The sequence below is a fragment of the Akebia trifoliata genome, chromosome 10 (assembly GCF_017979445.1).
Source record: "Akebia trifoliata isolate Shusen 1 chromosome 10, ASM1797944v1, whole genome shotgun sequence".
In the NCBI taxonomy this organism is placed as follows: Eukaryota; Viridiplantae; Streptophyta; class Magnoliopsida; order Ranunculales; family Lardizabalaceae; genus Akebia; species Akebia trifoliata.
In genome coordinates this window covers 21,766,946-21,778,423 of record NC_141384.1, presented here as the reverse complement: position 1 = coordinate 21,778,423, position 11,478 = coordinate 21,766,946, and the positions used below count along the sequence as shown (strand labels likewise).

The 11,478-nt window shown below is 35.7% G+C and overlaps 1 long non-coding RNA gene across 1 annotated transcript; it reads right to left on the bottom strand.

Moving 5' to 3' along the window:
* Window positions 1–4,683: 4,683 nt before the first annotated feature.
* LOC147393262 (uncharacterized) lies at window positions 4,684–8,210 on the bottom strand. The gene is made up of 2 exons (XR_015182208.1): window positions 7,971–8,210; window positions 4,684–5,120 (listed from the first exon to the last, which is right to left on the bottom strand). It is a non-coding gene; the product is annotated as an uncharacterized LOC147393262 (long non-coding RNA).
* Window positions 8,211–11,478: the final 3,268 nt, after the last annotated feature.

The window sequence follows — 11,478 nt, the reverse complement described above, 5'->3', positions numbered from 1 at the left end:
ACAAAAATCTTCAATACAATCGATAATTTGAGATCGTGTTTTTACAGAATTTTTCTGGCCCGTACAAATAGGGGTTTAGTCTATTCTTTGCAGTTCTTTACACGCAATTCCTGCAAAGAAGGGCAGCTGTAGACACCTCAATTTGAAAGGGCCACTTCTCGAAAGGGCCCAAAAATATCGATTTTCCAAATAAATGGGCCAACGGGCCTTAAGGGCCCAAGTCATTGAAAAGTGACATTTTTATCAAACCGAGGCCCCTAAGACCTCTCAATGGTTTAGGAGGCCCACCAAAAGGACTCGGCCTACCTTACGCTTTCCCAATATTCACCGCTCCGCTTCCAAAATCAAAAACGCCAAATTTTCGATAAATTTCACCAACGGGCCTAAAAAGCCTGATTGGCCAACATGTGGCATTTTTGATCAAACTAATGATTGCAAAAATTCAAAAAAATAAATAAAATTAAAAAACGAGACTTGGGATGCCTACCACCTCCTATACCTTCCACCGTTCCATCTCCGAATCCAAAAAAATCTAAACCCACCTAAGGCCCATAAATCCTTAATTCTTCAAAATCCATTTTTCTCACCCCCTAACCTAAACTCAATCCCACATCACCTAAAAATCTAATACCAATCTACACCCTCAAAATCCATTCCAAAATAACCCCTAACCAATTCCTAAAATCCAAAACCATTTCATAACCCAAGCCCAAAACACTTCAAAACCTCTAAGCCCAAATCCATATCCAACCCACAACCCTAACCCATCAACCACTACCCACATCAACCAATCACCATCTTGATAATCAAAGATGACACATGTCATCACCCCATGTCACCTCCCTCACCCAACTACCTACACCATTAATTTGTTTTAAATCCCATCTATCACACACATCAACCCATCACCTTTTCTCTCAAATCAAATACATCTACCTACACCCCTAACCTATACCTCCCCTAATCTACCCTCATCATTCCCTACAAAACCCACATCTACAACCTAAACCTACACCATCCTCTCAAGTCAAACACTCAACCTCTCCCATCAACCTATCCCAACCCTTCATTTCCACCCACTTTAATACATGGCATCATCTCCCTCACCCTCTCAAAATATCATCAACCACCTCTTTAAATCCTCCATTCTCTTAAATCAAATACCATTTAATCTCAACCACCATCTTAAACTCACCTCACCAAACACTCCACCTAAATGGGTTGGGTAGGATCCAAACCATTTGGGTCAAAACTCACCCATTTAACCCCCCCTTCCTTAAATACCCTCCAATCTCCTCTAAATTACACCCACTTCTCTCTCAAACTCATAACCATTCTACCCTTTTTCTTCACTTCACCCCATTATATCCCTAAAATAATTCCTCAACATCTATAAATACCCTCCTCCTCTTCCCAAAAATGGCCCCCAACTTTCACTACAAAATTCTCTCCAACTCTCACTACTAACAACCATCACCAATCCTCCTCAAGTCTCATATACAAAAAAAAAAAAAATTTATACTCCACTCATCTCTCTCATCATCTCTTCTCTACTCCTTCAACCATACAAGAATTGTATTTTCATAAAATACTAAGGACTCAAGAAGAAGAAAAGAAGAAAGAAGACACAAGGTAGGTTCAAGGCAATTTCCCCCCTCTCTCTTCTACACCCTCTCCTCCTCCCCCTTCTATCACCCTCTCCCCTTCATTTTATTTTTTAGAATGAATGGACCCCAAGGCTAAAGGTCTATAAGGGTCATTTCCATCAATGGAATGACCCTATGATCAAGCCGAAAATGAACCCCTATCTAGGGTACAAATGCACAACACGTGGCACATCGTTTTTCGTATTTTTTTAAAATCAAAATGACCAAGTTGAGTTGAGGTTACCACTATCTAGTAGGGAGAAAAGGGTGCCTAACACCTTCCCTTTTCTCCAACCGAGCCGCTTACCCGAATCTCAAGGGTTGATTCATCTTTATCCATCGAGAGTCACCAAATACCAAAAATGTCACATTTTCTAAAAAAAATGCATATCGGGTGACCATTCACACCCACTTACAAAAATGAATGGTGGCGACTCCAAACCATCGTAGATGTGGTCATCGTAATGACGAAATCCCGTGTCTACAGAGAGCAATGGGTTATTTTTTGATCTACAATCTACTTCTCCAAATTCTGATCAATGTAACTAGTTCTATGCAACGTTTATTTCTTAATATATTCCAATGCATTGATATAATGATCCCTCTCTACTTTGTTTTTGATGATTGTATTTTGTAACATGTTCCCATTCATTGACATAATGGGTGCTCTTCCTTGGCTTAATAAAAACTATGATGCTATATAATACTAAGTTATCAGCATGAGCTGTATACACATTTAATTTTTGATTATTTATTTTTGATGATAATATATCCATTCAAAATAGGTTTGGATTCCTATTATAGTCATTTGTTTACTTTTATGGATAACTTAAATCAGATCCTCTATATTGTCTTTCTTTTATATGCTTGAATTTGTATCAGATTGAAGCTCTCAAAGCTATTGGGTTACCAAGGTTGTTTTGGCCATCATATTGCCTTTTGACATATATGTAAGGATAAGGATGAAGCTGAAGTATGGTTTGTTGGTCTGAAGGCGTTGATTTCACGTGGTAACTATCGCAAGTGGAGAATCGAATCCAGAAGCGATGGAACTTCTTCTGATGGTCTAAGTTCCCATACTCGAAGAAACTCTCCATTGATTTCACCATGTGGTAGTAGCAATGCACTGAATAAGGCTTTTTGCTTTTTTACTGTGTTGTTCATATAACACAGTAGCCGCCAAGGCGTTGATTTCACCCAACGAATTTAGTATCCTTATGAAAGTCCTCCACTGAATGGTTTTGGAAAGGCATTTTCTGATGTGATGTTATATACGACAGCTGCCAAGGGTGTAACTCAGTCAGAATCAGTTGGCAATTCTTTATCATCATTGTCAACTGGGGTTGCAGATAATTCCAATGATCGGGGTTTTGGAGTTGATACTTTTTGAGTTAGTTTGTCTAGTGCGGTAAGCTCATCAAGCTAGGGATCTTATCATGAAGAGTTCAAAGCTTTAGGTGATGTTTATATTTGGGTGTTGGTATGCACCAGGTTGGAAGTTCATTTGCAGTCAAGATAGATGCACTTTTGCCCAAGTCATTGGAATCAACAGTGGTTCTTGACGTCCACAATATTGCTTGTGGTGCTAGGCACGTTATTTTACTGGCATGAAAATTGAACTAGTTGCATGTGGAGAGTATCATACATGTGTTGTTACATTATCTAGGGATCTTTACACATGGGGTGATGGTACTCACAACTCTGGTCTTCTTGGGCATGGGAGTGAACTCTGGTCTTCTTGTAATATCACCAAAATTTTCATGTATGGATCCATCTAAGGAATCTTGTATGGATGTTGTAATCTATTTTTGTGCTAATCTTTGACTGGTGCATCATTTTTCTATTTATATTGCCTGCAGTCTGTTACGACCCATAATTTAACTTAACTTGGAGGATATCTTGGCGTAGAAATTCCACTTGAACAGATTCTGGCAGTCCAACAAGAAATAACTTATTTAATGCTAATGTTTCTTGTGGATTGATTGATTTTTTTTATTTTTTGTTTTGTTTTGTTCAATAAGCCTATTTTTAATGAGATTAGTAACTCCAAGAATTGAAATTAGGTCTATGGTTTCACCAGTCGAAAGACTTTCACCACTACCTGTCTTGAATGGTTGATTATATGCACACATCAGCATACTTGCAATATAGGTATCCATCCTATCCTGTCCCCTAGGGGTGCTCAGAGACCTATAGGTGTATACTCTCTACCAATACTAAGATAATCTTTTTTTCTTTCCATTACCAAGATGATCGTAGAAAGTCCATTTTAGTTCCAAACAAACTCTAATTTCATGGAGAGCATGGATGATAAAACTCATTTTGAAAAGAAAAAAAAAATTCAACAGCTTTAGCCCTAATTTACAGTTTATAAAACAATGTATCCGTGATTCAAGCACAAAAACAAGTGACATTGAGCACTAAAAAGGCCAAAAGGTTGATTGTAATTCAACTCAAGCATGTAATGGGGACCTGTTTTGGACTATGTCCCATATATCAGCTAAGCAGCAATAACATCAACAAATAATAGCACTCTCTAATATACAACACACAAATGTCAAAAGCAATTCAACACATTTTTGTTTTCCAATTTAACAAACAGAACCAAAGTTTTTAATAAAATTTTTTGTCCTGACCAGAGATGCTCTTCCAAGATACAACCAACCATAAATAAGATTCCAACACACTAGCCATACTCAAACATAGCAGAGCCCCAGTACAAAAGCCTCAGTATCCAATTGAATTTAACTGTGGGTTTTGATGCCACCATTCTCAACCATTAATGAGTTTTCTTTTTCTTCTTCCCTTTCCAGCTATGTATTTACTACTACTATCAGCTTAAATGCAAATGATACAAATTATATAAGCTGACATAACACATTATCCATGCTGAAAGCATCAGAGAACAATTTCAGCAATTTCAATATTACCAACCAATAGAAAACCAGCACCTTGTTAAATTGTAAACTTAACCAAACAAAAAGTAACTGATCCCCACACCAGATATTAGCAATAGCCCATTGCCAACATACCATCATCATCCCAACATCCAAAACATTAACAAAAGCCAAAAGTACACAAAACACAACATATTGCAATCAAAACTAGTCTGCATCCCAATCAACTATTAATAAGCAAATCCAAATCATTTCTCCATCTATAATACTCATATTTCTCATTCAACCCTCCAAAAGTTCCTCATCTTCTTCATATTCATCCTCCTCGTCTGCAGTCGCATCCTAATATTGCTGGTATTCAGACACCAAATCATTCATGTTGCTTTCTGCTTCAGTAAACTCCATTTTATCCATTCCCTCTCCAGTGTACCAATGCAAGAAAGCCTTCCTATGGAACATAGCTGTGAACTGTTCACTCACTCTACGAAATGAGTGAATTTGGTCTTCTGAAATGACATCACCCACTGATCCTATAACATTCTTTGACATGTATCCTCCCATATATGTGCAATGAACCCTGCAAATTTAAAATTTTTATTTACCAATATTAAAAATTGGGGATTAAAATCTGCGTGAGGGGATTAAAATTTGCCTAAATCAATTGGGCAAACCAATGCAATACTAAAGTGGTGATTGTTTCATACTAATCAATTGGAGTTGAGAGATATCCAAGCAACAAATTTATATATATACAGTACATGCTAACCCAATACAATACCATTCTATATCAGATAAACAGAAATATGAGTGATGGAATCCAACATAGCAAATTGTTGGATGCTAAGAGTTGGAAACTACATTACATTAGAAACATTGAATGTTTCAGAAATTCTTCAAAATGTTTCGGACCATCTACTGTTTTAATTTTTCTCCAGACCAGAACATTACACTTAAACAAGATGAAGGATTACCACAGATCATAACTTTGCACAAAATGTAGGCAAAAAATCACTCTATTTTATCAGTGAAATTTGTCGATGATTCATCATAATCGATACATAAAAAATAAAAATAAAACAAATGAAAAAAAAAATTAAAAAAAAATAATAATTAAGGGTTTACCTTAGGGTTTCTTTGGAGAGAAAGAGAGAGAGAGAGATGAGGACGAAGCCGAGTTGGGTTTCTTCGTTTCCAACAGAGGAAGTTCAGTTCAGTCGGGTTGGGTTTCTGTCAAGTTGGGGTTCTTTGCAACGAGTTAGAGAGAGAGAGAGAGATATGGGGTTTCTTTTCTCTGCACCGTGACGTTTGTTTACAGCAAAGAAGATCGATTGCAGAGAAACGAGGTCAGATCTAATCTCTGATCGAACGAAGAAGACAAAGTTTATTCGAACGCAGAGAGCAGAGAGAAACGAGGAACGAGGAAGTAGTTGTAGAGAGGGCTTCGTCGTCGTCGTCGTTGTAGTTAGTAGAGAAAAGCAAACAAGGAAGAAGCTTGTTTTTGTTTTCTGTAGAGAGGGCTTCAAACGCAGAGAAACGACGAAGGAAGAAGAGAACTCAGATTTGGGTTTTTTTTTTTTACAGGGAGGTAGTTGTAAAATCGGAAAAGTTATTTGTTTAAATCGATTGTAACGCTACTTATGATCTGGATTGCAGATCTGCGCGAAATCGAACGGTCTCTACGATTTGTCACGATGTGAGTAGGTTTGTTTGTCATCCGAACACGACCCATATATATATATATATAATAAATTTATATTAAAAAATTATAAAAAATTTATAATTCTATAGAAATTTCGACAACATCTCCTCTTAAAAATGGACATATGAAATTTTCCTAATAAATAAAATACTTGTCTAATTAATATTAATAATGCACACAAAATGCATAAAAAATGATCAGAATACCCTTATAAATATATAATTACACTAAATATATATAAATATAATAAATTTATATTAAAAAATTATAAAAAATAATTATTTTAATTATAAAAATTTATAATTTTATAAAAATTTATAATGCTATAGAAATTTCGACAGTAATTCCTTTTAAAAATGCTATAGACCTGTTTAATACACAATCCAACATTCATATTACATAGTATATACATAACATATCCACATAACATCTTATTTATATTCTGACATCATTTAAACATAATAACCATAGCTAATATAATAAATAAAACTGGAATAAATAAAAAAATGAAAAATATACATCCAACAAATACATACAAGATATATTTTTCATTCTTCTTATTTGCATCCGTTACTTTATCTTAATTAATATTAGACAAGAGTGCAGTGTAAACCAACTAAAAGACGTCTATACAAATAAAAAACAAAGTACGAGATGAATCTAGTAAGACATTCGAGCATAATGAAAGCATAGTCACTTTGTACTTCAACATGCAAAATATTCTCATACCAAATAAAACAATGTTTTCAAATGCTAAGGTGCAAAGCAAGGTGTTTGAACAACTAGCGTCACGAGACTTAAGCCTTGAAACATAAGCCCCATATACATAAAATTAACATATATAAAAATATTTAAAATTGGAAAGAAAAAAAAATTAAGGTGGCTATTACCAACTTTCAAGTTTCAAATCCAAATAATGGTATTCCAATTATAAATATTCATACCTAGTAATTTGAATTAGGGAAGGTTATGGTTCCTTAACAAAGATGCCAAATGCACCTTTCTCCAACTACTGAATCAGAAAATGCATGCTGAGAAATTATTGCAATGATTTATAACACGTAATTTCACGAGAACCAATGCCTCAAGTCAATGACCAATGATTAGGTAAAAAGAAAATGACCAACAAATTTAAAGGCTCATCTTTGTCTTCCTGAATATTAGATGATTTAAATGCTTACAGAAAAATTCTTAATATGATGATTGTAGGAGACGGACGGTATATAAACCTTAAAGTTTGAATTTAGAAGAGTAGAATGGATTGGGCTAATTGAAGAGCATAATATTTCACAAAGGCACCACACCCATTGTTGCTGGGAAACAAATCTTGAACCTCAAACAAAAATGTCTCAATAAACTAATTCACTTGTTTTAAGACTCTAAATGAGCTCACATTCAATTGAACTACAATTATTTCTACACTTTGTGCCAAATTAGGGATTCAAGTAATTAAATCAGAACAAGAAATTCAACAATATAAGGCAGTAATCAAAATCAAAACATAATATCACAGTAAATTATAGGTAAAAAAAAATCCCATGAGCAATTCAAATAGGATGTCAAAGAAGAGAAGAATTAATATAATTTCCTAATCTCAACATCTAAACAAAACCTACCAAGAAATTATAAAGAAAGAAAATTTTTTGTTAATCCAACCTTCAAGTTGCAATTTCGTCAAGATCAGTAACAGAAATTGAGATCGATAAGAGAGAGAGAGAGAGAGCTCACAGAGATGCTGTAAGAAGCTGTTGTGGGAAGAGATCTGAAGGTGTCAATCGGAAAAGGGGTCAAGTGGATGGATTTAGTTCGAGCGGACTTCATGTCGTCGTCGTCAATGGCGTCGATCGTGGTCGCCGTCTTGATGGGGTTTAGGTTGAACGAAAACATCGTCATCGTCGATGTATTTAGATTGAACGAAAACAACGTCGTCGTCGTCATCGTCAATGGGGTCATCGTTGCTGTCGAAATCGAAGGTTCACGAAATAGATTGAAAACGATAGAGAGAACGAGTTAGGTTTAGTCGCGGACTGTCGTTGGAAATAATAAAAATCATTAAGGGTATGTTTGATTGCACATGGAAAATAGGGTGGAAAATCAATTTCCATGGAAAATGACATTTTTCAAGTGTTTGATTGCACATGGAAATGGAAATCATTTTCCACCCCATTCAAAAAGTCCACTAAATCATGGATTTCACTTTCCCACCTATATGGGTGGGAAAATGAAATCCACCCATATTTTCCATCCTCAATTCTTCCCTACCACCACCACTATCACCACCACCACCACCACCATTACACTAACCTCGTCGTCGCCGTCGCCGTCGGCTCCGTCTCCGACCACCTTCTTTCTCTCTCTCTCTCTCTCTCTCTCTCTCTCTTCTTCTTCTTCTTATTTTTCATCCCTCACCTCCTCTGCCACCACCACCACCACCACGTTTTCCCCCCATCTTCCTCATTTACCTCCGTTGTCATCGCCACTACCGTCGCCGTCGTTGCCGCCACCGTCGCCTTCGCCGTCACCGTCGCCACATCCTCCCCTTTTCCTCTTCCTCGTCATCTTCTTCTTCCTCTCCCCCTCCTCTCATCTTCTTCCTCCTTCTCCTTTTCTTCCTTTTTCTCATATTTTTTCCATGATTTTATCTAAGTGAAATCAAACAATGAAATTTGATTTTCCAACCCTACCTATTTTCCACTACTAATTTTCCATGGATTTCAAATTCCATGGAAAGTGACTTTCCATGCAATCAAACATACCCTAAGGGTATTTACATCATTTCACAGCAGTGCTTTTTTATAAACGCGAATCCGCTTTTCAAAACTGCGGTAAAAAAAACCTTCAAAAATCTATTTTTTTTAAGAATTATCAAACGCGAATCGCAGCACGTAATTGCATTTTGAGACCAAAAAACTATACAAACCCATTTTTGAAGTGCTATCAAACACCCACTAAATAGTGAACACGATGAAGAGCATCTCCAAGGAGTCCAACCCATGGTTTTAAAACTTGATTTCTCGTACTCGTCTTGCCCTTACCTGATATCGAGTTGACTCGGACAATACGTCTTGTTCGATATTGAGAGAATAGGTTTTAACCATTTAAAAATTTTGGAAAAATTCTACTAAAGACAAATAAAACCTAAAACTTAAAAATAATAATAATAAATTATAATCTATATAATAAAGAGTGTTGATAATCTGACTTAGGCACGTGACAACTCAATCGACTTATCTGACAGGATGGCTCAGGAATCATAGATGTGCTCTCCTTTGAATACAGAACTATAGTCCTATAAAAAAAATGTAGTTTTTATCTTAAGGAGAGAAGATCTAGGGTTTTTGAACTTGTCACCTAAGGTAAGTCAATTGAGTATGCCACATGCTTAAGTCAGATTATAATGACTCTATAATAAAATACAATTGAGTTGCAACAGTTCTCTGTGACACAAACCTCACATTAAACTACAATTTTGTGGAGATAAGAAAGGCTTGGGATTTAATATTGTTACAAATCTCGAGAATGTGAAAATTGAAAAAAGTCCCTGGAATGTCCCGCTCATCAATCCCACCCATCTCTCATACACGGCTCTCTGACTCTAATATCAAAACCCTCCCTCTCCCAGATATCTCTCTTTCGATTTCTTTTGCTACCCATTATTGAGTTGCAAGATGCAACAATGATGGTGAAGCTTTGTTGGCTTCTCTTCATAAATCAATGTGAAAATCATCCACAGAGTTAATCTATCTTCTTTTTTTTAAAAAAGTTTTATGGGTAAAATTAGGGCTACCCATTTATTTTCCCACAACTCTTTCGGTATGTATTTTTGATCCCCTAGGTTGACTTTGGCTCCAATCTCTTTTAACTATCTTTGGTCTGATTTTGTTTTTTTTCCTTTTTTCAATGGTTATTTTATTCTCTTTTGTTATTTTTTTATTCTTTACACTCTATTGGTAGATCGTGGAGGATAGGGCTAGAGAGAGCATTTTCAGATCGAGTATATTTCCTATAAGATTTATTATTTTCGTTGTTAACAATTCCTACATGCAATCAACAAAAGCATATTAAATCAATTTTGTGGTGGAATGACCAATACCCATATTTTATATCAATTTTTGAATCCAATATTATTAAATTTTCTTATGCAATAACCAAGAATTTGTGTGAAGAAAAGTTATTATACATATAACTCTTAAATGTTTGGATGTTGGAATCTATCCTTTAATTGAAATGGTGGTGAATGGTAGGATATTGAAATCTCTAAAAAAAATTGGTACTCCCTTACGGGAATTAGAAGGATATTCTGGGATGCAACCTGACTCAAAGCAAGGTATTGTGCACTTCAGTTTCCTTTCTCAATGAATATCCTTGATGGGAAATGATTATCTTGAAGGTGACATCTTGCTCGATTTTTATTCATTTTAAGGCATCTTGAGGTACGATTTACGTGGAAGAAGACCCAAGCCTTTCTGAAGCCCCTCTTCTTATTCCTATTCCTTTTTTGGATATAAATCTCGAACGAAAGTGAGTTAGGGTTTAATTTTATGAAAATTTATATTTTTATATTATTTTTAGCATCTTTGAAGTTTTGACTGATTTCTGTAATTTTGGTAAGGTTTGATAAAACCTGTTTGTGTTTTAGTGGTTTGAATTCTAATGACAAGCAAGAAATTTGAATCACGGCTATGCATATCCAAAATAAACCCACCAAGGGATGTGCTTCAATGGTAAGACCAACAACTAGAGAGTTTGAAATCGAGGACCATTTCTTGATTAAAATGCAACATGTGTTGTGTGGGTCGGTGCATGTGGTCATGGATTAGTCCTATCGGGTATGACTAGGAAACTTGGGTTGGGCCTGTCCTATGGACTGCCTGATGGACTGGGTCTTGGTCCTCTATACCATGTTTAAAAAAAAAAAAAAAAAAAAACAGAATAAGCAAGAAAATTTTGAAAAATTGAATTATGTTTATGGTATTTTAATCTTTTAGGATATTCTCTTATCCTATGGAGCCCAAGAGGAAACTTTTTAGTCATTTACAATATGCAATTGTAGAACTATTTCTAACGGGTCCCGTTCAGCACCCTAAGTTTTACCACACACTTTAACAAACGCGTTTTGTCTTACATGGGTTAGAAGTTTCGGAATGAGCTGATTTTTGGTGAGGATGATCTCTATGGTGAGGAGATCATCCTCACCAAAAATCAGCTCATTCCAAAACTTCTAACCCCATCAAAA